General features: G+C 42.4%; 1 long non-coding RNA gene across 11 annotated transcripts; it reads right to left on the minus strand.

Annotated features, from left to right (window-relative positions):
• Positions 1-1,810: 1,810 nt before the first annotated feature.
• On the minus strand, positions 1,811-5,847 carry LOC123452689. 11 transcript variants are annotated; one of them, XR_006632640.1, is made up of 6 exons: positions 5,323-5,847; positions 4,475-4,869; positions 3,823-3,890; positions 3,670-3,723; positions 3,197-3,540; positions 1,811-2,543 (listed from the first exon to the last, which is right to left on the minus strand). It is a non-coding gene; the product is annotated as an uncharacterized LOC123452689 (long non-coding RNA). The 11 variants fall into 11 exon arrangements; XR_006632643.1 differs by lacking the exons at positions 3,670-3,723; positions 3,823-3,890 and having other exon boundaries at positions 4,475-4,528; positions 4,616-4,869; XR_006632636.1 differs by having other exon boundaries at positions 3,197-3,890; positions 4,475-4,528; positions 4,616-4,869.
• Between the last annotated feature and the right edge of the window lie 20,849 nt (positions 5,848-26,696).

Below are 26,696 nucleotides of genomic sequence, written 5' to 3' on the forward strand. Positions count from 1 at the left end.
TCAGGAAGAAACGCCGCCGCCACGAGGCGGAACTTGAGCAAAACCAATCTAGAGCTCCGGCTGGGCCGTCCTGCCGGGGAAACTTCCCTCCCGGAGGGGGAAATCGTGGCCATCGTCATCACCAACACTCCTCTCATCGGAAGGGACTCATCTCCATCAACATCTTCATCAACGTCATCTCATCTCCAAATCCTAGTTCATCTTTTGTAACCAATCTCCGTCTCGCGACTCCGATTGGTACTTGTAAGGTTGCTAGTAGTGTTAATTACTCCTTGTAGTTAATGCTAGTTGGTTTACTCGGTGGAAGATCATATGTTCAGATCCCTAATGCTATTCAATACCTCTCTGATCATGAATATAATTATGCTTTGTGAGTAGTTACATTTGTTCCTGAGGACATGCGATAAGCCTTGCTATAAGTAGTCATGTGAATTTGGTATTCGTTCGATATTTTGATGCGTTGTATGTTGTCTTTCCTCTAGTGGTGTTATGTGAACGTCGACTACATGACACTCCACCATTATTTGGGCCTAGAGGAAGGCATTGGGAAGTAATAAGTATATGATGGGTTGCTAGACTGACAGAAGCTTAAACCCTAGTTTATGCGTTGCTTCGGAAGGGGCTGATTTGGATCCACCAGTTTAATGCTATGGTTAGACTTAGTCTTAATTCTTCTTTCGTAGTTGAGGATGCTTGCGAGAGGGGTTAATCATAAGTGGGATGTTTGTACAAGTAAGGACAACACCCAAGCACCGGTCCACCCACATATCAAACTATCAAAGTAGCGAACGCGAGTCATATGAACATGATGAAAACTAGCTTGACAGAAATTCCCATGTGTCCTCGGGAGCGCTTTACCTTATATAAGAGTTCGTCCAGGCTTGTCCCTTGCTACAAAAGGATTGGGCCATCTTTCTGCACCTTTGTTACTATTGTTACTTGTTACCCGTTACGAATTATCTTATCCCGTAATTATCTGTTACCGATAATTTCAGTGCTTGTAGAGAATACCTTGCTGAAAACCACTTGTCATTTCCTTCTACTCCTCGTTGGGTTCGACATTCTTACTTATCGAAAGGACTACGATAGATCCCCTATACTTGTGGGTCATCAAGACTCTTTTCTGGCGCCGTTGCCGGGGTTGTTCGAGGTATCTTGTCACTTATCACTATGGAAACTAATCCTTTCAGGAGTTTGTTCGGGGTATCTTCACCTCGACCGGAAGCACAAATAGTTGCTCCTCAACCTACTGCACCTACTGAAAATATTTATTATGAAATTCCTTCGGGTATGCTAGAGAAACTGTTGGCTAATCCTTTTACAGGAGATGGAACATCACATCTCGACTTGCATCTAATCTATGTAGATGAAGTTTGTGGTTTATTTAAGCTTACAGGTTTTCCCGAGGATGAGGTCAAGAAGAAGATATTCCCTTATCTTTGAGGGATAAAGCATTGACATGGTATAGGCTATGTGATGATACTGGATCATGGAACTACAACCGATTGAAATTGGAATTTCATCAAAAATTTTATCCTATGCATTTGGTACATCGTGATCGGAATTATATCTATAATTTTTGGCCTCGTGATAGAGAAAGTATTGCTCAAGGTTGGGGGAGGCTTAAGTCAATGTTATATTCACTAGATGACCCATTGCGCCGATGGCGCAAAAAGCATCGGCCAGCCGATTCTTGAAACCATGTGTATGTGATAGCGGTATCATGATAAATGAAGAAGAAAATAATGACATTATTTAGCATACATTGGTTTCATAAAGCAAGGCATAACAGGATTAGAGCACAAGCAAATAGGAATTTGGTGTTTATACATATTGTTCTAAGAGAACTCAATACTGACACAGTGTTGGAAGTCTGTGATGAGCATAAGCAAATGGAAACATGTGGTGACATATAGCGTTCTAAGACAACCCATTGATGATACATAGTAGTTTAAGTCTACAATAGATTATTTACAATGAGCAAAGTATATAGCAAGAGATGCAGCATATAGATGGTTGCAGTTATAAAGCAATGATCATCAAGCAGAGTCATCATTGCATGCACCATCGGTATTGAAAAGTAGTTTGTCATTGCCTAAAGAAGAGATTCCTTCCATATCACCATCAAGCTCCAATGACACTTGTTTGTCTGTTGGACATCATACTTTTACTGTGTCATTGTGTCACTAACACGATCATCAACATATCTTGTCTCAAAATATGATTTACATCGTTGTCTTTTGATGTTGATCCGGATGTAAAGTTGGTATCTGCTTGCTGGTCTTGTTGTGTTGTTTTATTTTTTCTGATTTTTCTAATGGCTACCCTTGCACATGCATTTTTCTGTTGCTCTATCTGATAATGGTTATAGTCAACAAGCACCTTCTACTCGCTGGTTTCCATGCATTCGATGGCCAGATCGGCTGCATGGTGCTTTGATGTTTCCCCATCCTCACATACAGGGCTTGACAACTTAATCCGGCGTGCTGAAGCATGGAAACGCTTTTTGTACGGTGAAATTCAACCTGTGATCTATATCCACCCTGCTCAAGCCGACGCACATGTTAGACTGGTTGTGGTAGCCCGAACCTCAAAAACTGTACAATAAATGAATAGAAAAACCGATCATAGATGCACACATAAAAACATTTGGTGGAAGAACTTTGTAAGGTGACTATCGTTCCATCTAATAAGTAATTTCCTAAGAAAGAGCATCATCTTTCTCCCAGCAAAAATGAAAAGTTAAAAAAAATCTATGCAACGGCATTAGATTTCAAGAAATACAAACAAACGAAAGAAAAAATGAATAAACGTACAACTAGACTAACTGGCATAGAAAAGGCAACCTAACAGAACATACACGACAACCTTATCTGGGCTAAAGGGTGCCATGACAAACCCTTTCAGAATTGAAAATCATAATTAAGTATACTATAAGCATTTGGCCCAGCCCAATACACCGACCACCTGCCAAATACGTTCGTCTATCCTCGTCCTTTCTAAGGATTCGTTAGCAGATTTTTCTTCTATATGTCTCAAACAAACAATAGTCAAAGAGTGTATTTATGAACAGATGTAAGCAGACACCATATAAATAGCTAACAGCAACACACAGCAACCCGATCACACATCAAGATGGCTTGATGGAAATGGAAAGATAAAGTACGCCCAGGCAGTAGAACTAAAATTTCCTAACCTGTAACCATGAAAAATATCCGAATACAACAAATTATGTCTCATCCATGCCATCTGAAGATTCTGAACCATCCAAACAAATTTATACCAAGACCATGGATGCATTCCTGCAAAAGAATAAGATACAAAAAATGCAACAAAAAACCTCAAGTGTGGGTCTGTTTGAAATTCGGATATTTTGCACATACCTTCTTTATGAATCTCCAAGGAATCAAATATAAATGGTGAGAAGGATATCAGGATTGTCCTAGTAGAGATGGAATCCGAATAGAAGTAAGCCGTGACTCCTTGCTTCCATTGCCGCATTTCACTCGTAACAGAGGCTTTGAAAACATATATCCTCAGCTTATTCAGGAAATGATAGCATGGTGAGATTCATTGTGTAAGGACATGTATGTACATTTGAACAAACAGAAGATTAAGAAAGGGGAACATGCAACAAAAAAAGCTTTCAAAAAGTAGTAGTAATTTCACCTCTGTAACAAAGAAAGTACAATTAGTTGGCATTTCCTACTGATGGCTAATTGCCTGAATAAAAAATGAGCACTAGGTATAATGATGGTGTTATTTTCTTGCGCAAGCACCAAAACTTCGCCAAAAAGGTAAAATATATTGTGAGCATTGTACCTTTATTTTTCCTATAATCCTTGCCCTTTCTTCTAGACTATATGATGGCAATGCGAGCTAGCCATCGTCTTCATATTAGTCCATCCAAAATGCACAGCAAAGTTAACAGTTGGATTGGCTGTATTATCTCTGATATTCCATTATCAGAAATTTAGCTGACGTTTAATAGTAAAGAGAAGTGCAGGGCCTGCTTATCACACTTACTTAGCACATATCTGATTCACTCTACGATGTAGGCTTATATAGCATCACAATAATCTCCGGTCACTCATAGGAAACCAAACAAATTGAAGACCAAGATTTGCATATGGTAAATGAAGGAATGAAGCCATGCGTGCAGTACAAATTCGTCGCATCGTGTTGCAAAACCAGAAAAGTAAAACCAAACCCCCTCTCCCAGAGCCTCTTCCCTATGATATTCTTAGACACCATGGGAATTATGTGGGCAGAAGTTTGGAGCTAGCCTGGAGATGGACACCATGACACATCGAAAAGGAGAGGCTCTTTGGAGCTAGCACTTTGTCCAAGATCAGGAATGATATGTACGATACAAAATCATAACAGTTTTACCTAATCAAGGTAATGAGCTTTCATGAGCTCATTCGCTGCTCCTAGCAATTGTGCATACATGTGCTTACAGAATGAATCTCACCATCTATCATTGGCAAACATCCGAGATACCAGCAGGTCCATCATTATTGATACGCTGCTCCTAGCATAGTTATATTACATTTAGATTTTTATACTTGTGAGTCAAACGTCCGAGATTTTTATACTATATTAGGTTCGTTACCTTAAGTTGCAATTTCCGAGCAATGTGCAATGGGGGCTGCACCAAGTTATGTAAGTTATCAATACTCATTACAGTGATAAATAATATGCAAGTTATCAATACTCATTACAGTGAAATGACCAGGAAAATATATATGTATCGAGGCAAATCAGCAACAATATGTTAATGCTAAGTTCTATTATGGATACACTACAGAATCTGCTGATTTCCAAGCAATGTACAATGGGGGCTGCACCAAGATATGTGCTTCTTCCCTGCATGCACAACAAAATATTGTCAAATGGTAAACAAGGATAAATAATATGCAAGTTATCAATACTCATTACAGTGAAATGACCAGGAAAATATATATGTATCGAGGCAAATCAGCAACAATATGTTCATGCTAAGTTCTATTAAGGGTACACTATAGAATCTCCTGATGATACAATTTCTTAAGTCCCTTCTCATTCATAGCATTCTCTCTGAAGATTTCTCTAGAGCTTTTAGTAATGATCTTTTGGCCACATATGTTAACCACAATGCTCTTATATGCCACGGACCACATGATACATAATTACATACAGTAAACTGAACCTCCAAAAGGGGGTGATGGAGGATGCTGCAGTTTTGCATTTCATACTAAGTATACAGTTGCAAGGTGAATCCAACTCAAATCTGAGTGCTAGAGAGAGAGAGAGGGGAGTAGGAGGTAGCCATAATCATACCCAGCGCTGCATCTTGTCTGGCTGTGTGAGGAGGGTCCTACGTCCACGCGCTCAACACAGGGAGCAACCACGGCATGCCCTTGAACCAGACAGCTACTCCATGGCCTTCTTGCCCATGAGCAGAGCAGGACCTCTGTTGCGCCACGCATCTGACCACTCTCTCTCCTCACGCCCCGTGACCCTCCGCTCTGGAGTCGACGGCTGATGGTCGTGTCGCCGCCTGGTGTCGTCTGCCGGCCGACCACGAGCTCGATTGCGCCGCCATCACCGCAGCCAGGCAGAGCCAGGAGAACCGGCGGCGGCAAGAGGGGATGAGGGAGCCGTCACCAATCGCCAGAGGGAGCGGGGTCCTGGTACGCGAGGCCGGGCACGGCGGTGGCTGCTCCGGGGTGACGAGGGGGGATGGGAAAGAGGTCCGCGGCGGCGAGGTCTGAGGGGCGGGGGCGGCGGCGGGCGGCGACGTGGGTGGGAGGGGGCGGGGAAGAGAAGAGCGGGCAAGAGAGGGAGGAGAGTGCGGGAGTGGGCGACGGCTAGGGTTTCTAGCCAAGGGAGCGGCTCACTTTTATACACCTGCATGTCAAAGTACTAAAATGTCCTCGGCGGGGCATTAAATTTACAGGCGGTGGCAGAGCACTATTCATAGCGCGTTATAAGGCGACGTGGATGGCTTCCTTCTTACTACGAGCCCAGCGTCTTTTATAAGAGAAATGCCCCAACCATGAGCTTTCGAGAGAAATTATTATTCAGAACTTCTATGCGCGGCTTTCATTTGATAATCGCATCATGCTTGACACTTCTTGTACCGGTTCTTTTATGAAGACAGATATTGACATCAAATGGGGTTTATTGGAAAGAATTAAACACAACTCTGAAGATTGGGAGTTTGATGAAGGTAAGGAGTCAGGTATGAATCTTAAGTTCGATTGCGTTAAATCCTTCGCTGAAACAAATACTTTTCTTGATTTTAGTGCTAAACATGGACTTGACTCTGCGATAGTATGTGAATCATTTGCTGCTCATATTAACATCCCTAAGGAGAAGTGGTTTAAAAATCATCCTCCCATAAAAGTCAATGTAGTTAAACCAATCCAGTTGAAGAGAAAGTCATTGCTTATAATGATTCTATTTGTTCCTAGTGCTTACATTGAGAAACCACCTTTCCCTGTTAGAATAAAGGATCATGCTAAAGCTTCAACTGTGACACGTAAGGGCTACATTAGAACACCTACACCCACTGAGAAAATTAGAGTTGAACCTAGCATTGGTATTATTAAAGATCTCTTGGCCGATAATGTTGATGTGCATGTTATTCAATTCTGTGAAGATGCTGCTAGAATTACTGAACCTCATGCTAGAGACAAACATAAGCCTATTGTTGGCATGCCTGTTGTTTCTATTAAGATAGGAGATCATTGTTATCATGGTTTATGTGACATGGGTGCTAATGTTAGTGCAATACCTCGATCTTTATATAATGAAATTAAAGATGAGATTGCACCTGTCGAGATGGAATTTATTGATGTTACTATCCAACTTGCTAATAGAGATACTATCTGCCCTCTGGGAATTGTTAGAGATGTTGAAGTCTCGTGTGGTAAAACTAAGTATCCTACTGATTTTCTTGTTCTTGCTACCACACAAGATAGCTTTTGTCCCATCATATTTGGTAGACCTTTCCTCAATACTGTTAATGCTCAGATTGATTGTGAGAAACAAACTGTTACTGTTGGCTTTGAAGGTGTGTTACATGAATTTAATTTTTCCAAGTTTGGTAGACAACCTCATGAAAAAGAATTGTCTAGTAAGGATGAATTTATGACTCTTGCTTCTATTGCTGTGCCTCCTACTGATACTTTAGAGCAATACTTGCTTGAGCATGAAAATTATATGCATATGGATGAAAGGAATGAGATAGATAGAGTTATCTTTGAACAACATCCCATCCTTAAGAATAATTTGCCTGTTGAATTACTTGGACATCCATCCCCACCAAAGGGTGATCCTGTGTTTGAGCTTAAACAATTACCTGGTACTCTTAAGTATGCTTATCTTGATGAAAAAGAGATATATCCTATTATTATTAGTGCTAACCTTTCAGGGCATGAAGAGAAGAAATTATTGAAAACTCTGAGGAAGCACCGTGCTTCTATTGTATATACTCTTGATGGTCTTAAGGGCATTAGTCCCACTCTATGCCAGCATAATATTAAAACTGATCCTGATTCCAAACCAGTTGCCGATCATCAACGAAGATTAAATCCTAAGATGAAAGAGGTGGTAAGAAAAGAAATACTAAAGCTCCTAGAAGCAGGTATTATCTATCATGTTGCTCATAGTGATTGGGTAAGTCCGATGCACTGTGTCCCCAAGAAGGGAGGTATTACCGTTGTCCCAAATGATAAAGATGAATTGATCCCACAGAGAATTGTTACTGGCTATAGGATGGTAATTGATTTTAGGAAATTAAATAAAGCCACTAGGAAAGATCATTACCCTTTACCTTTTATTGACCAAATGCTAGAAAGATTGTCTAAACACACACACTTTTGTTTTCTAGATGGTTATTCTGGTTTCTCCCAAATACCAGTTGCACAATCTGATCAGGAGAAAACCACTTTTACTTGCCCTTTCGGTACCTTTGCTCATAGACGTATGCCTTTTGGTTTATGCAATGCACCTGCTACCTTTCAAAGATGTATGATGGCTATATTGTCTGACTTTTGTGAAACGGTTGTTGAGGTTTTCATGGATGATTTCTCCATTTACGGATCTTCTTTTGATGATTGCTTGAGCAACCTTGATCGAGTTTTGCAGAGATGTAAAGATACAAACCTTGTCTTGAATTGGGAGAAGTGCCACTTTATGGTTAATAAGGCATCGTCTTAGGACATAAATTTTCTAAAAGAGGTATTGAAGTTGATAAGGCTAAAGTTGATGCGATCGAGAAAATGCCATGCCTACAGACATTAAAGGTATACGAAGTTTCCTTGGTCATGTTGGTTTCTATAGAAGGTTTATTAAAGACTTATCTAAGATTTCTAGGCCTCTCACCAATCTCTTGCAAAAAGATATTCCATTTGTTTTTTATGATGATTGTGAAGAAGCATTTTAAATACTTAAGAAGGCCTTGATAACTGCACCTATTGTTCAACCACCTGATTGGAACCTACCTTTTGAAATTATGTGTGATGCTAGTGATTATGATGTTGGTGCTGTTCTAGGACAAAGAGTTGATAAGAAATTAAATGTTATTCATTATGCTAGTAAAACTCTAGACAATGCCCAAAGAAACTATGCTACTACTGAAAAAGAATTTTTAGCAGTTGTGTTTGCATGTGATAAGTTCAGATCTTATATTGTTGATTCCAAAGTTACTATTCACACTGATCATGCTGCTATTAAATATCTCATGGAAAATAAAGATGCTAAACCTAGACTTATTAGATGGGTTCTCTTGCTACAAGAATTTGATTTGCATGTTGTTGATAGAAAGGGTGCTGAGAACCCCGTATCAGATAACTTGTCTAGGTTAGAGAATGTTCTTGATGACCCACAACCTATTGATGATAGCTTTCCTGATGAACAAATGAATGTCATCAATGCTTCACATAGTACACCTTGGTATGCTGATTATGCTAATTATATTGTTGCTAAATATATACCACCTAGTTTCACATACCAACAAAAGAAGAAGAAAATCTTCTTTCATTTGAGACATTACTTTTGGGATGATCCTCACCTTTATAAAGAATGAGTAGATGGTGTTATTAGACGTTGTGTACTTGAGCATGAACAGGGACAGATCCTACAGAAGTGTCACTCTGAGGCTTACGGAGGACACCATGCGGGAGATAGAACTGCACACAAGGTATTGCAATCCGGTTTTTATTGGCCTACTCTCTTCAAGGATGCTCGTAAGTTTGTCTTGTCTTGTGATGAATGTCAAAGAATAGGTAATATCAGTAAACGTCAGGAAATGCCTATGAATTATTCGCTTGTTATTGAACCATTTGATGTTTGGGGTTTTGATTATATGGGACCTTTTCCAAAGTCTAACGAGTATACTCATATTCTAGTTGCTCTTGATTACGTTACTAAGTGGGTAGAATCTATCCCAACTAGTAGTGCTGATCATAACACCTCTATTAAGTTGCTTAAAGAAGTTATTTCCCTAGATTTGGAGTCCCTAGATATTTAATGAATGATGGTGGTTCACATTTTATTCATGGTGCTTTCCGTAAAATGCTTGCTAAGTATGATGTCAACCATAGAATTGCATCTCCTTATCATCCTCAATTCAGTGGTCAAGCAGAGTTAAGTAATAGAGAAATTAAATTAATTCTGCAAAAGACTGTCAATAGGTCTAGAAATAATTGGTCTAAGAAACTTGATGATGCACTGTGGGCTTATAGAACTGCTTATAAGAATCCCATGGGCATGTCTCCATACAAAATGGTTTACGGTAAAGCATGTCATTTACCTCTTGAGCTAGAGCATAAGGCCTATTGGGCAATCAAAGAGCTCAACTTTGATTTCAAACTTGTTGGTGAGAAGAGGTTATTTGATATTAGCTCACTTGATGAATGGAGAACTCATGCATATGAAAATGCCAAGTTGTTTAAAGAAAAAGTTAAGAGGTGGCATGATAAAAGGATACAAAAACGTGAGTTCAATGTAGGTGATTATGTCTTGCTATACAATTCTCGTTTAAGATTTTTTGCAGGCAAGCTTCTCTCTAAATGGGAAGGTCCTTACATTGTTGAGGAAGTATATCGTTCCGGTGCCATAAAAATCAACAACGCGGAAGGAAATTTTCCGAGAGTTGTAAATGGGCAAAGAATCAAGCATTATATCTCAGGTACTCCCATAAATGTTGAAAGCAATATAATTAATACCATAACCCTGGAGGAGTACATAAGGGATGTTTACCAGCCCGATTCAGACTCTGAAAACGAAGAAGTATGTAATTAAAAAGGAAACCCAAAAATATTTCCCGTTCTTCTTTTGCTTGTTGGGAGCTTTCCCGTGTAAATAGTTTTCTTTTTCTTTGGGTCAAGGTAGAAGACCATGATTAAAATGGTTAGTGGCTCTCATATGCATTATTGTTTATCTATCAGAGAGCCCATATTACTTTGTCTTCTCCTTTGAGTTTGCTTCCAGATTCCAGCTTAGTCCAATGCACGAACACTCTTATTATTATTCACATCATTCGGTCGTGCAAGTGAAAGGCAATAATGACGATATATGATGAAGTGACTGAGCCTGGAAAAAGCTGGTATAAACTCGACCTATTTTGTTTTTGTAAATATGACTAGCTCATCGTTCCTAATTCATCATTATTATGAGAGAAACATGTTTGCAGTGACAACTTAGAGATCATAGTTTCTGATGCCATGCTTAATTATCTAGGAGCTTATAATGGTTTTTCTTGGATGCCAACATGAATTTCGAAATGATTATGATGTAGTATGATAGGATGGTATCCTCCTTTGAATGATTCAAGTGTCTTGACTTGGCACATGTTCACGCATGTAGTTGAAACAAAATCAACATAGCCTCTACGATATTCATGTTTATGGTGATTTATATCCTACTCATGCTTGCACTCAACATTGGTTAATTTCAATGCATATTGATGACTGTTGTCGCTCTCTAGTTGGTCGCTTCCCAGTATTTTGCTAGCCTTCACTTGTACTAAGTGAGAATACTGCTTGTGCATCCACTTCCATAAACCCAAAGTTGTTCCATATGAGTCCACCATACCTACCTATATGCGGTATCTACCTGCCGTTCCAAGTAAATTTGCATGTGCCACTCTCTAAATCTTCAAATAATAATCTGTTTTGTATGCCCGAACCGCTCATGTGGTGACAAGGGGCGGTCCGTATCTTCCATGCTAGGCGTGTTATCCTCGATACGTATTTATTCACTATCACTCACAAGAAATGGGTCGGTAATCGGAATGCCCAGTTCCATGATCAAATCAAATCAAAAATATAATTGCAAACAAAACTCCCCCTGGATTGTTGTTGGTATGGACGGCCCCCGAGGATTCGGCTAGTCGTGGAGTGTGATTGATCGGTGGTGGGGGAGTTAAAACTTTACTATTCTGTTTGGGAACCGCCTATAATATGTGTAGCATGGAAGATGGTGAAAACTCTTGGTCATCGTGTTGATAATGAAAGCATGCCACCCAAAATTATTTATCTCTGTTTTAAAAGCTTGAGGTCTGGCACCTCTGCAAATCAATGCTTCCCTCTGCGAATGGCCTATCTATTTACATTACTGTTGAGTCATCCTATTCTTATAAAAGGCACCAATTAGAGAGCACCTCCATCATTTTTATGCTTTGCTATTAATTGATATTGAGTATGACTGTGACTGGATCTTCTTTGCCATGAATTACAATGTTCAGTCAGCCCTTGGTCTTTGAAGGTGCTCTGCATTTATGTTTTGCGGCCTCAGAAAGGGCTAGCGAGATACCATCTGTTCATATTGTATCCTGATTGTTTTGATTGAAGTGTTGACGTTTGAAACTTATTATCATTGCTCACTAGTTGATTATGCTATTGATATGAGTACACCATGAGACCTAAATGTTATTGCTTATGTGGTTAGATTATGATCTTGTTGAAAATCCGAATATGAGTTAGACATAATTACAACAACAAGATCAAACAAAGTTCGTATTTTTTTTCTTTTGTCTCTTTCAGTTCGTCAACTGAATTGCTTGAGGACAAGCAAGGCTTTAAGCTTGGGGGAGTTGATACATCTCCATCGTATCTACTTTTCCAAACTCTTTTGCCCTTGTTTTGGACTCTAATTTGCATGTTTTGAATGGAACTAACCCGGACTGACGTTGTTTTCAGCAGAATTGCCATGGTGTTGTTTTTGTGCACAAATAAAAGTTCTCGGAATGACCCGTAAACTTATGAGGATTTTTTGTTGAATATATAAAAAATACTGGCGCAAGAATTACCCGAAGACACGGAGCCAGGGGCCCACGAGCCCAGGAAGCGTGCCCCCCTAAGTCGCGCCTGGCAGGCTCGTGGGGCCCACGTGGCTCCCAAGCCTCCAACCCCAAATCTATATAGACTCTTTCGTCCCATAAAAAATCAAGAGAGAGCTTTCGGGAAGAAACGCCGCCGCCACGAGGTCGAACTTGAGCAAAACCAATCTAGAGCTCCGGTAGGGCCGTCCTGTCGGGGAAACTTCCCTCCCGGAGGGGGAAATTGTTGCCATCGTCATCACCAATACTCCTCTCATCGGAGGGGACTCATTTCCATCAACATCTTCATCAGCACCATCTCATCTCCAAACCCTAGTTCATCTCTTGCAACCAATCTCCGTCTCGCGACTCGGATTGGTACTTGTAAGGTTGCTAGTAGTGTTAATTACTCCTTGTAGTTGATGCTAGTTGGTTTACTCAGTGGAAGATCGTATGTTCAGATCCCAAATGCTATTCAATACCTCTCTGATCATGAACATAATTATGCTTTGTGAGTAGTTACGTTTGCTCCTAAGGACATGGGATAAGTCTTGCTATAAGTAGTCATGTGAATTTGGTATTCGTTCGATATTTTGATGCGTTGTATGTTGTCTTTCCTCTAGTCGTGTTATGTGAATGTCGACTACATGACACTCCACCATTATTTGGGCCTAGAGGAAGGCATTGGGAAGTAATAAGTAGATGATGGGTTGCTAGAGTGACAGAAGCTTAAACCCTAGTTTATGCGTTGCTTCGGAAGGGGCTGATTTGGATCCACCAGTTTAATGCTATGGTTAGACCTAGTCTTAATTCTTCTTTCGTAGTTGCAGATGCTTGCGAGAGGGGTTAATCATAAGTGGGATGTTTGTCCAAGTAAGGACAGCACCCAAGCACCGGTCCACCCACATATCAAACTATCAAAGTAGCGAACGCGAATCATATGAACATGATGAAAACTAGCTTGACAAAATTCCCATGTGTCCTTGGGAGCGCTTTACCTTATGTAATAGTTCGTCTAGGCTTGTCCCTTGCTACAAAAGGGATTGTGACATCTTGCTGCACCTTTATTAATATTGGTACTTGTTACCCGTTACGAATTATCTTATCCCGCAACTATCTGTTACCGATAATTTCAGTGCTTGCAGAGAATACCTTGTTGAAAACCACTTGTCATTTCCTTCTGCTCCTCGGTGGGTTCGACACTCTTCGATAGATCCCCTATACTTGTGGGTCATCAATCGCCAATCAATTTCTTCCTTTGCGTACAACTTAACCTTCATTTTCTACTGATGGAGATGCAATATTGCCTCAAGGTTGGTAGCAACAGTTCTTCAGAGCCACTAGGTAAAAATTGACAAGAAACTGTTTTTATTAGTCCCTTTGATTTTCTTCTGCTTGGGGAGTTCCTACATGTATTAGTAGCTAATGCTTTATCCTATACTTTACGACACACCTTGTTGCGGATAGGTGTTCACATGCTTCATGCTTTTAAGTATCTACTTTCACATAATAACTCGGTCCCTATGTTTCTTGAGAGGATAGGACTAACTAGAAAATATTATATGGCTCACAACATGAAGAAGCGGGCAATAATTTATAATTTTTGTGTTTGCTAAACTTCGTTTCTTATTCGGAACTTGGTCAGATTGTAAACTGATACTGATGCATTTCTAAGATACACGCTCAAGCTGAAGAGTTAATTGTATTAGGTTAAAGAAACAAGCCAACTACATTATATGTCACATCGGCTTGGACTCGGGGGGGGGGGGGGTTGTTCAAACGTAGGCTTTATGTTTTTTACTCTAGGTATGCAACTACAACCATCTTCACTTGCTTTTGGTGTGCTATGCTTGACAGCAGACTAAGATGGTTAGTTTGCAAAATTCATGGATAAATTAGGAAGATATTGTAATTGTTTTTGCACATGTTGGACTATCTTATGCTTCTAAAGGACTCCTGTCATGTTGTTCTTATCTTGGTGTACATATAAATTATTCTTTGAGACTGATTGAATAGTCTTCGTTACCATACATGTTGTTCCTTTCGTCGGTATATACAATTTCTTGATGTTGTTTGCGAAAATTAAATAAGTGAAGTTCTGATGAAGGTTATGCGGTAAGTATTTTCAATCTGTGTGGAGTATGTAAAATTAGCCCACTCCATTTGTGTGAAAGCTTCTATGTTTGTGTTGTCTACTGGTCATGTACGGTCAGTGTTTGTGTGCGACCAGAGGTGCAGATGAAGATATGATTTGACTTGATGATATCCGTCACCGACTCACAGAAGGAAGGACCAAGTGTTTGCTCCGTAGCGAACCTGTTGCAACACACGAGCTGATTTGCTATATAAGGCTCATGTGGCTATCTAATTCAGGTTGTTTTGCTAGATAAGGCTCATGTGGCTATCTAATTCACTTGCTATATGTCATGTTTGTGTCGGGGAACGTTGCATGGGAAACAAATTTTTTCCTATGCACACGAAGACCTATCATGGCGATGTCCATCTACGAGAGGAGATTCGGATCTACGTACCCTTGTAGATCGCACAACAGGAAGCGTTAAGGAACGCGGTTGATGTAGTGGAACGTCCTCACATCCCTCGATCCGCCCCGTGAACCGTCCCACGATCCGCTCCGATCTAGTGCCGAATGGACGGCGCCTCCGCGTTCAGCACACGTACAACTCGACGATGATCTCGACCTTCTATATCCAACAAGCAAGACGGAGAAGTAGATGAGTGTGACGCCCTCGATTTAATCGTACACTAATCATACACGCAAAAGCGTATGATCAAACTCAAGGACTCACGGGAAGATATCACAACACAACTATAGACACAAATAAAACAATACAAGCTTCATATTACAAGCCAGGGGCCTCGAGGGCTAGAATACGGAAGCTCGATAAACACACGAGTCAGCGGAAGCAACAATATCTGAGTACAGACGTAAAACATGAGGGTGCCTTAGAGAAGACTAGCACAAAAGATACAACGATCGAACGAGGCGAGGCCTCCTGCCTGGGAACCTCCTAACTACTCATGGTCTTCAGCGGCCTCCACGTAGTAGTAGGCACCGTCGGGATAGCAGTCATCGTTGGCGGGGACCTCCATCTCCTAGGCTCCATCATTTGGTCGCAGCAACAGAACAAGGGGCAAAGGGGGAGCAAAGCAGCGGTGAGTACTCATCCAAAGTACTCGCAAGTCTTACATCAGAACTATTCTAAGTATGCATCAGTATCAAAGAAGGGGGGGGGGGTTATATGTGGACTGACTGCAGCAATGCGAGAATAGAGAGACAAGGCCTAGTCCTATCGAATACTAGCATCTTCAGGGTCTTTCAGCAATAGACGAGAGTAGAACAGGTGTAACATAATTAATAGTCATATTGTTGCAGCAATATTAAATAATGAGGTCACGCCCAGAGATCCTTCCTCGACTCCCTGCGAGGAAGCAATCCCAGGGCAAAATTTCCATTTAATTTTCATCCCTGCAGGGGTGCACCAAGTTTCCCGTCACGCTCGATAACACTCTGGCCGGACACACTTTTCTGGGTCATGCACGGCCTCGGAATATCGACACGTCGCAGCCCCACCTAAGACCCAACAGAGAGGCCAGCCCACCGGTCTAACTCCTAAGCACGAAGGGTTTGTGGACCCACTTGCCCTCCGCGCTCGTACACGATGTGTGGGCGGCCGAGGTCAGTCCTAGCACCCCTTAATCACAAGCGCGATGCATCTCGGGACCACTCGGGCGCGCGCCACTGTATTGCTGACATCTGAAAAGCTTCGGCTGATACCACGATGTCGAGTACCCATAATTCTTCCCACGTAGCCGGTTAGTGCGAAAAGGTCTCCAATCAACCCAAATCAAATACCCAAATCCATTATCATCTTAATTAGGCCAACGACACAAACACGCGGGAATTCACCCGCCTAACATCTATTCACCAATGATCCTAGTAACATGGTCAAGTAAATGTGTGGTTGTAACATCGGGGGAATCCGAGGTATCACCCTCGTTGGATTCCGAACGATGTAACCGTCAAGGTGGACCTAGAGGAATCACCCTCGAGGGTCCCAAGCTTGAGGAGTTGCAGGACAGAGGTATCGTCGGGAATGGTGAAAGAGGAATCACCCTCGATAACCATGACCGACTAGCTGTACTACAGAGATATCATCAGGAGTACTTAGCAAGGTGTCACCCTCGGTAGCCGATATTATCTCTGTAGCGTCGCACAACTAAGGGGGTGTAAGTGTTGTGCCGGGTCTGGCTCGTCGATCAGGGATCAAGATTTGAAAACAAAGCGGGGCAACTCGACTATGGTGTTAGAGGGGAAGACTGCTCCACCTATACTAAATAGTTTAAAGGTGAAGTACTGAAAGTAGCATTTCATCAAAAATAGGCTATCCATCAGATATAGGAGCTAATTACAACAGTAGCAAAATTTTAATGCAAGCATGAGGAAGAAAGAATAGGCTATATAGGAATGATCAAGGGGGTTTGCTTGCCTTGTTGCTCTGCAGCAAAGGGTTGGTCGGCAGGGCCGTAGATGTACCCGGCAGCAACGTCAGTCTCGGAGTCTACCGGTAAGAAGAGGGGGAGAAACAATAAATAATAGCAACAGGTGCAACACTAAGCATGACATGGCAATATGCAGATTAGGCATGAGCTAACGCAACAACATCCGTCATAGACGGGCCGGAAGGATATCCGACGATATTTCCCGGGTCTCGGGCTACTACCGGTCAGACTGAAAACGATGGAAAAGTTCCACGTTTGCTATAATAGAGACGCGTGACAGACGAATGGACCGTGTATCCGGATTCATCTCGTTGTGCTGATCAACTTTCATGTTGAAATTATTTTGATCTGACTTACGGTTTATTTTATATTAATTTTTAAAGTTTTATTCAATATTTAGAAATTAAAAACAGATTTAATTAGTTTGATTAAATGCAATTATGACATCAGCATGATGTCACGCTGACATCAACAGTTGACTGCTCAACTAACCAATGGGTCCCATGTGTCATAGACTCAGTTTTTAATTAGGCTTAATATTAATCAATCAGATTAATTTAGTGGGGGACCCACGTGTCATACTCTAATAGGATAATTTAATTATCCTAATTAATAGATTATCTAAATATATATTTAATTAATTAACTAATTAATTAAATAATATATCTAATTATCTATTTATTTATTTTATTAATAAAAACACATTTATATTTTTATATTTATATTTTTTGTTTTATTATTTATTTTTCTTACAGAGGGTGTGGGGCCTCCGTGTCATAGACAGTGGGGGTGTTGGCCCCACCGGTAAGTGGCATTGGCCACATACACACAAAACACACATACACATATTTTATTCTTTTTACATACATGCATATATACCCAATACATACACACATACATACATGATACATACATACGTATAATACATTCATAATACATATTTCATTTTTTATTTTCTTCTTTCTCTCATCTCCAACCTCTATGCTAACACGGAACTCTCAACAGAGAGAGAGAGAGGAGGAGGCAATCCCCACCTCCTCCTACCGGAGCCTAACGACGCCGGAACGCGGCGGCGATCGCCGAAATGGAACCGGGAGAGGGAGAGGGGTGTTCTCACCCACGTTGTAGGGGGGCGGGTTCGGCGAGGCTCGACGGAGCCGTCGGGGACGAGGTGAGGAGGCCGGCGACGTCGACCGGGGTGGCGGCGCGGTTCCGGCGAGGAGGAGCTCCCGGTGGAGGCGAGGTGCAACGGATTCGACGGGGCTTCGGCCGATGTGGGGAGGCGTCATGGCCGGAGGGGCCCCGGGCCGGTGGTGGTGACAGGCGAGGGGGCCGGGGCTGGCCGGATCCGGCCCGGAAGAGGGGCGGCGCCTAGATGGGGCCGCCGGAGGGGCGAGGCGGCGACGCGAGGTGGGGGGGTGAGGCCGCCGGGAGAGGAGGGGTCACCGATGGTGCGAGGTGGGGGGGGGGGGGGTGAGGCCGCCGGGAGAGGAGGGGTCGCCGGCGATGGGGGGTTGTGTGCCGGAGGGAGGAGGCGCACGTGGTGAGGGAGGCCGCCGGGAGAGGACCGACGCTGGGTGAGGGAGACCCAGGGGATGGGGCGGGAGGCGCGGCGCGCGGGGGAAGGAGATGAGGCGAGCGAGAGGGTGGGTGGTGATGAGGGAACGGGACTGGATTGGGGAGGGGTCACGAGCGCCTGGGGTTGGTGGGAGCGGTAGGTGGGGGAAGCGGGGCGACGTGGGAGTGATTACAGGGGCGACGGGGTTAGGTGGGGGGGGGGGGCTCGCGCCACGGGGGCTGAAGAGGTGGGAGTTTCGGTCCCCTGGTGACGCGTGGGAGGACACGGGGAGCGGGGGCGCTAGGGTTTGGGAGCTCAGGGCGCTCGTGGGTGTGGCCGGCTGGGCCACTTTGGCCGAGTCGACCAGGGGCTTTGTTGTTGCTTTTTTGTATTATTTATTTTATTTATATTTTTTTCCAAATAGTTTCTGTTTTAAATATTTAAGTGTTTTAATTAACTCTAAAAATATCCGATTGAATTTGATAAAGTATTAGGGAATTCTTGCAGCTCATCCGACATTTTTAATTTTTACATTCGAAAACTTTTCCCGTTTGATTTATTTTTAAGTTTTGAATTTGACTCGATTTCGACTAGCACGAGATCAATGATAGAATTACGGTGACATGGCACCATTAGTGTGTGATCACTGTAGCTTAATTTACCGGGGCGTCACAACTCTCCCCTACTAACAAGAATTCTCGTCCCGAGAATTAAGAGGTAGAAGGAAAGAGCTCGGGGTATTCATCACGAAGATGATCCTCGCGTTCCCAAGTGGCTTCATCTTCAGAATGATTTGACCACTGCACTTTAAGGAACTTGGTGACTTTGCGACGAGTCTTACGTTCAGCCTGATCGAGAATGTGGACCGGATGCTCTTTATAAGAGAGGTCTTGTTGCAGCTCAAGCATATCATGATCCACTGCTCGAATAGGATCTTTCAAGCAGCGACGAAGCTGAGACACATGGAAGACATCGTGAACCTGAGAAAGGTTCGCCGGCAGTTCCAATTGATAAGCCACTTTTCCACGCCTTTCGAGAACAGTGAAAGGACCAATATAGCGAGGAGCTAAATTGCCCTTGATCTCAAAACGGTGTGCAACTCTCATTGATGTGACACGAAGATAAGCCTTTTCGCCAGGTTGATAGACCATATCTTGATGATGATTGTCATACTAACTCTTCTAACGAGGCTGAGAAACCTTCAGATTCGCATGAATAATGCGGACTTGACCTTTAGTATGTTGGATAATATCCGGACTGAAGAGTGATTGGTCCATTGAACGGTGGCTCTGGAATTCCATACGAAGCCAAGTGTAAAGGATACTTTGGAGTCAAAGATGTACAGGAGAGTCAGGTTTCAATCCTGTGGAACTTTGGGTTATGGGTCCACCATGTGGGCTGGGAGTAGGCATAGGGATGACATATTATACGGTCTTGGTAGTAAGACATGTCAGAGGATAGCCTGTCACTTATGTTGGCAACAACGTCGGTACCAAGGGCGGGGGACGAATAGAACCATTTTTCCTGCTCGTTGAAACGAGGCGGACCAATAGGCAAGGTTCTCGTCCACCGGCGGCTACCGGAATGATATCCACACTAGTAACAGGGTCTTACTGACAAAGTTGTATACCGAGATTTTTACCTAAGCAGGGAATTAACACTGCTTAGATAAGTTATGCCACAAGAAAGGTCAAACAGACCAATGGGAAAGAGAATGTGTTCACACACTCAAGAATTTAAAGTATTCCATTCCCAAGGAAAACATAGAGTATGGTATACATGATAGGTCATGAAGTAAATACCCATTTTGATAAAAGGAAAAGGAGAATCATGATGTTTACCCATACCATATGGTTTGGATAATCGATCAAGAACAATTTAGCATTGCGCTTCCAATGTTCCTGTTGAAATTTGAAGTACCACACCCATGCTTCGGGGTAGCATCGACGTGGTCATCAGATAAAGGTTGGACTTATGGGTATACAAAGAGGATTGATGGAACAACTTATGAAATAAGTCATATAGTTTCCGCATGGAAGGTGGCGAATCCTACATATGGAAGAATTTATAACAATAGGTCCTTCGGCCCGGTGTGCTAGACAAGACATCACCGTATCGGGTTACATATGACCAACGTTACAGTTATTGGATAATGTTCCAACCAGCATATCTGCCCGAGATTCAGATCTGATTGGTGACACGACTGTTGGGGAACGTCGCATGGGAAACAAAAATTTTCCTACGCGCACGAAGACCTATCATGGTGATGTCCATCTACGAGAGGGGATGAGTGATCTACGTACCCTTGTAGATCGTACAGCAGAAGCGTTAGAGAACGCGGTTGATGTAGTGGAACGTCCTCACGTCCCTCGATCCGCCCCGCGAACAATCCCGCGATCAGTCCCACGATCTAGTACCGAACGGACGGCACCTCCGCGTTCAGCACACGTACAGCTCGACGATGATCTCGGCCTTCTTGATCCAGCAAGAGAGACGGAGAGGTAGAAGAGTTCTCCGGCAGCGTGATGGCGCTCCGGAGGTTGGTGATGATCTTGTCTCAGCAGGGCTCCGCCCGAGCTCCGCAGAAACGCGATCTAGAGGAAAAACTATGGAGGTATGTGGTCGGGCAGCCGTGAGAAAAGTCGTCTCAAATCAGCCCTAAAACCTCCGTATATATAGGTGGGAGGGAGGGGAGGAGGCAGCCTCAAAACCTAAAGGTTTGGCCGAAATTGGAGGTGGAGGAGTCCTACTCCAATCCTACTTGGAGTAGGATTCCACCTTCCCACTTGGAAACTCTTTCCACCTTGTGTTTTTTCCTTCTCAAACCTTATGGGCCTTAGTGGGAACTTATTCCAGCCCACTAGGGGCTGGTTTATCTCTTCCCATAGCCCATGAGACCCCTTGGGGCGTGACACCCCTCCCGATGGTCCCCGGCACCCCTCCCGGCACTCCCGGTACACTACCGATGAGCCCGAAACTTTTCCGGTAATGCACGAAAACCTTCCGGTAACCAAATGAGGTCATCCTATATATCAATCTTCGTTTCCGGACCATTCTGGAAACCCTCGTGACGTCCGTGATCTCATCCGGGACTCCGAACAACATTCGGTAACCAACCATATAACTCAAAAACGCATAAAACAACGTCGAACCTTAAGTGTGCAGACCCTGCGGGTTCGAGAACTATGTAGACATGACCCGAGAGACTCCTCGGTCAATATCCAATAGCGGGACCTGGATGCCCATATTGGATCCTACATATTCTACGAAGATCTTATCGTTTGAACCTCAGTGCCAAGGATTCGTATAATCCCGTATGTCATTCCCTTTGTCCTTCGGTATGTTACTTGCCCGAGATTCGATCGTCAGTATCCGCATACCTATTTCAATCTCGTTTACCGGCAAGTCTCTTTACTCGTTCCGTAATACAAGATCCCGCAACTTACACTAAGTTACATTGCTTGCAAGGCTTGTGTTAGATGTTGTATTACCGAGTGGGCCCCGAGATACCTCTTCGTCACACGGAGTGACAAATCCCAGTCTTGATCCATACTAACTCAACGAACACCTTCGGAGATACCTGTAGAGCATCTTTATAGTCACCCAGTTACGTTGCGACGTTTGATACACACAAAGCATTCCTCCGGTGTCCGTGAGTTATATGATCTCATGGTCATAGGAACAAATACTTGACACGCAGAAAACAGTAGCAACAAAATGACACGATCAACATGCTACGTCTATTAGTTTGGGTCTAGTCCATCACATGATTCTCCTAATGATGTGATCCCGTTATCAAGTGACAACACTTGCCTATGGCCAGGAAACCTTGACCATCTTTGATCAACGAGCTAGTCAACTAGAGGCTTACTAGGGACAGTGTTTTGTCTATGTATCCACACAAGTATTGTGTTTCCAATCAATACAATTATAGCATGGATAATAAACGATTATCATGAACTAAGAAATATAATAATAACTAATTTATTATTGCCTCTAGGGCATATTTCCAACAGTCTCCCACTTGCACTAGAGTCAATAATCTAGTTCACATCACCATGTGATTTCAACGAATCCAACACCCATATAGTTCTGGGGTCTGATCACGTCTTGGTCGTGAGAGAGGTTTTAGTCAACGGTTCTGAAACTTTCAGATCCGTGTGTTCTTTACAAATCTTTATGTCATCTTATAGATGCTGCTACTATGTGCTATTCGGAAATACTCAGAATATCTACTCTACTATACGAATCCGTTTCACTACTCATAGTTATTCGGATTAGTGTCAAAGCTTGCATCGACGTAACCCTTTACGACGAACTCTTTAACCACCTCCATAATCGAGAAAAATTCCTTAGTCCATTAGTTACTAAGGATAAATTTTTACCGCTGCTAGTGATTCAATCATGGATCACTCTCTGTACCTCTCAACATACTTTGAGTCAAGGCACACATCAGGTGCGGTACACAGCATGGCATACTTTAGATTCTACGGCTAAGGCATAGAAGACGACCTTCGTCTATTCTCTTTATTCTGCCGGGGTCGGGTTTTGAGTCTTACTCAAATTCACACCTCACAACGCAACCAAGAACTCCTTCTTTGCTGGTCTATTTTGAACTCTTTCAAAAACTTGTCAAGGCATGCATCTTGTTGAAACTTCTATTAAGCGCTTTCGATCTATCTCCATAGATCTTTGATGCTCAACCTTCAAGTAGCATAATCCAGGTACTCCTTTGAAAACTTCTTTCAAACAACCTTGTATGCTTTACAGAAATTCTACATTACTTCTGATCCACAATATGTCAACCACATATACCTATCAGAAATTCTATAGTGCTCCCACTCACTTCTTTGGAAATACAAGTTTCTCATAAACCTTGTACACACCCAAAATCTTTGATCATCTCATCAAAGTGCTTATTCCAACTCCGAGATGCTTGCACCAGTCCATTGAAGGATCACTGGAGCTTGCATACTTGCTAGTATCTTTAGGATCGACAAAACCTTCTGGTTGTATCACATACAATGTTTGCTCAAGGAAACCGTCGAGGAAACAATGTTTTGACATCCTACGTGCAATATTTCATAAATAATGCAGCAACTACTAACATAATTCTAACAGACCTTTAGCATCGCTACGAGTGAGAAAGACTCATCATAGTCAACTGTTTGATCTTGTCGAAAACATCTTTGCGACAAGTCGAGCTTTTCTTAATAGTGACTTATCACCATCATCGTCTGTCTTCTTTTAAAGATCCATTTTACCCAATAGTCCCATGACCATCAAGTAGTTCTACCAAAGTCTACACTTTGTTTTCACACATGGATCCTCTCTCGGATTTTATGGCTTCCAGCCATTTGTCGGAATCTGGGCCCACCATCGCTTTCTCCATAACTCGTAGGTTCACTGTTGCTCAACAACATGACCTCCAAGACAGGGTTACCGTACTACTCTGCAGCAGTACGCGACCTTGTCGACCTACGAGGTTTGTAGTAACTTGATTCGAAGCTTAATGATCACCATCATCAGCTTCCACTTCAATTGGTGTAGGCGCCACAGGAACAACTTCCTACGCCCTGCTACACACTGGTTGAAGTGATGGTTCAGTAACCTCATCAAGTTCTACTACCCTCCCACTCAATTCTTTCGAGAGAAACCTTTTCTCGAGAAAGAATCCGTTTCTAGAAACAAACACTTTGCTTTCGGATCTGAGATAGGAGATGTACCCAACTGTTTTGGATATCCTGTGAAGATGCATTTATCCGCTTTGGGTTCGAGCTTATCAGACTGAAACTTTTTCACATAAGTTTCGAAGCCCCAAACTTTCAAGAAACGAGAGTTTAGATTTCTCTAAACCTCAGTCTATACTGTGTCATCTCAACGGAAATACGCGGTGCCCCATTTAAAGTGAATGTGGTTGTCTCTAATGCATAACCCATAAACGATAGTGGTAATTCGATAAGAGACATCCCAGCATGCACCATACTAAATAGTGCGTGGCTATGACGTTCAGACACATCATCACACCATGATGTTCCAGGTGGCATGAACTGTGAAACAATTTCCACATTGTCTTAACTGTGTACCAAAAATTCGTAACTCAGATATTCATTTCTATGATCATATCGTAGACAGTTTATCCTCTTGTTACGACGAACTTCACTCTGAAACAGAATTGAACTTTTCAATATTTCAGACTTGTGATTCATTAAGTAAATACTCTAGTATCTACTCAAATCGTCAGTGAAGTAAGAACATAATGATATCCACTGCGTGCCTCAGCACCCATTGGACTGCATACATCAAAATGTATCACTTCCAACAAGTTACTATCTTATTTCATCTTAATGAAAACAAGGCCTTGCTCATGTGGTATGATTTGCATGTCACTAGTGATTCGAAATCAGGTGAGTACAAAGATCCATCAGCATGGAGCCTCTTCATGCAATTTATACTAACATGACTCAAGCGGCAGTGCCACAAGTAAGTGGTACTATCATCATTAACTCGTATCTTTTGGCACCAACATCATGAACATGTGTGACACTACGATCAAGATTCAATAAACCATTGAAGGTGAATATTCAAGAAAATAGAGTAACCATTATTCTCCTTAAATGAATAATCGTATTGCAATAAACACGATCCAATCATGTTCATGCTTAACGCAAGCACCAAATAACAATTATTTAGGTTTAACACCAATCCCGATGGTAGAGGGAGTGTGCGACGTTTGATCATATCAACCTTGGAAACACTTCCAACACGTATCGTCACCTCGCCTTTAGCTAGTCTCCGTTTATGTCGTAGCTTTCATTTCGTGTTACTAATCACTTAGCAACCGAACCGGTATCTAATACCCTCATACTACTAGGAGTACTAGTAAAGTACACATCAACATTATGTATATCAAATACACTTCTTTCGACTTTTGCCAGCCTTCTTATCTACCAAGTATCTAGAGTTGTTCCGCCTCAGTGACTGTTCCCCTCATTACAGAAGCACTTAGTCTCGGGTTTGGGTTTAATCTTGGGTCTCTTCATTAGTGCAGCAACTGCTTTGCCGTTTCACGAAGTATCCCTTCTAGCCCTTGCCTTTCTTGAAACTCAGTGGTTTTACAAACCATCAACTATTGATGCTCCTTCTTGATTTCTACTTTCGCAGTGTCAAACATCGCGAATCGCTCAAAAGATCATAGTATCTATCCTTGATATGTTATAGTTCATCACGAAGCTCTCATAGCTTGGTGGCAGTGACTTTGGAGAACCATCACTATCTCACCTGGAAGATTAACTCCCACTTGATTCAAGCGATTGTCGTACTCAGACAATCTGAGCACACGCTCAACGATTGAGCTTTTCTCCTTTACTTTGTGGACAAAGAATCTTGTTTGGAGGTCTCGTACCTCTTAACAAGGGCACAAGCATGAAATCACAATTTCATCTCTTCGGAACATCACTTATGTTCCGTGACGTTTTACAACGTTTTCGGCGCCTTGCTTCTAAGCCATCAAGTATCTTGCACTGAACTATCGTGTAGTCATCAGTAACGTGTATGTCGGATGTTCATAGCATCCACAGACGACGCTCGAGGTGCAGCACACCGAGTGGTGCATTAAGGACATAAGCCTTCTGCGTAGCAACGAGGACAATCCTCGGTTTTACAGACTCAGTCTGCAAAGGTTGCTACTATCAATTTTCAACTAAATTTTCTCTAGGAACATATAAAAACAGTAGAGCTATAGCGCAAGCTACATCGTAATTCGCAAAGACCATTAGACTATATTCATGACAATTAGTTCAATTAATCATATTACTTAAGAACTCCCACTCAAAAAGTACATCTCTCTAGTCATTTGAGTGGTACATGATCCAAATCCGCTATCTCAAGTCCGATCATCACGTGAGTCGAGAATAGTTTCAATGGTAAGCATCCCTATGCTAATCATATCGACTATACGATTCATGCTCGACCTTTCGGTCTCATGTGTTCCGAGGCCATGTCTGCACATGCTAGGCTCGTCAAGCTTAACCCGAGTGTTCCGCGTGTGCAACTGTTTTGCACCCGTTGTATGTGAACGTTGAGTCTATCACACCCGATCATCACGTGGTGTCTCGAAACGAAGAACTGTCGCAACGGTGCACAGTCGGGGAGAACACAATTTCGTCTTGAAATTTCAGTGAGAGATCACCTCATAATGCTACCGTCGTTCTAAGCAAAATAAGGTGCATAAAAGGATTAACATCACATGCAATTCATAAGTGACATGATATGGCCATCATCACGTGCTTCTTGATCTCCATCACC

Source organism: Hordeum vulgare, chromosome 5H, assembly GCF_904849725.1.
Source record: "Hordeum vulgare subsp. vulgare chromosome 5H, MorexV3_pseudomolecules_assembly, whole genome shotgun sequence".
Classification (NCBI taxonomy): Eukaryota; Viridiplantae; Streptophyta; class Magnoliopsida; order Poales; family Poaceae; genus Hordeum; species Hordeum vulgare.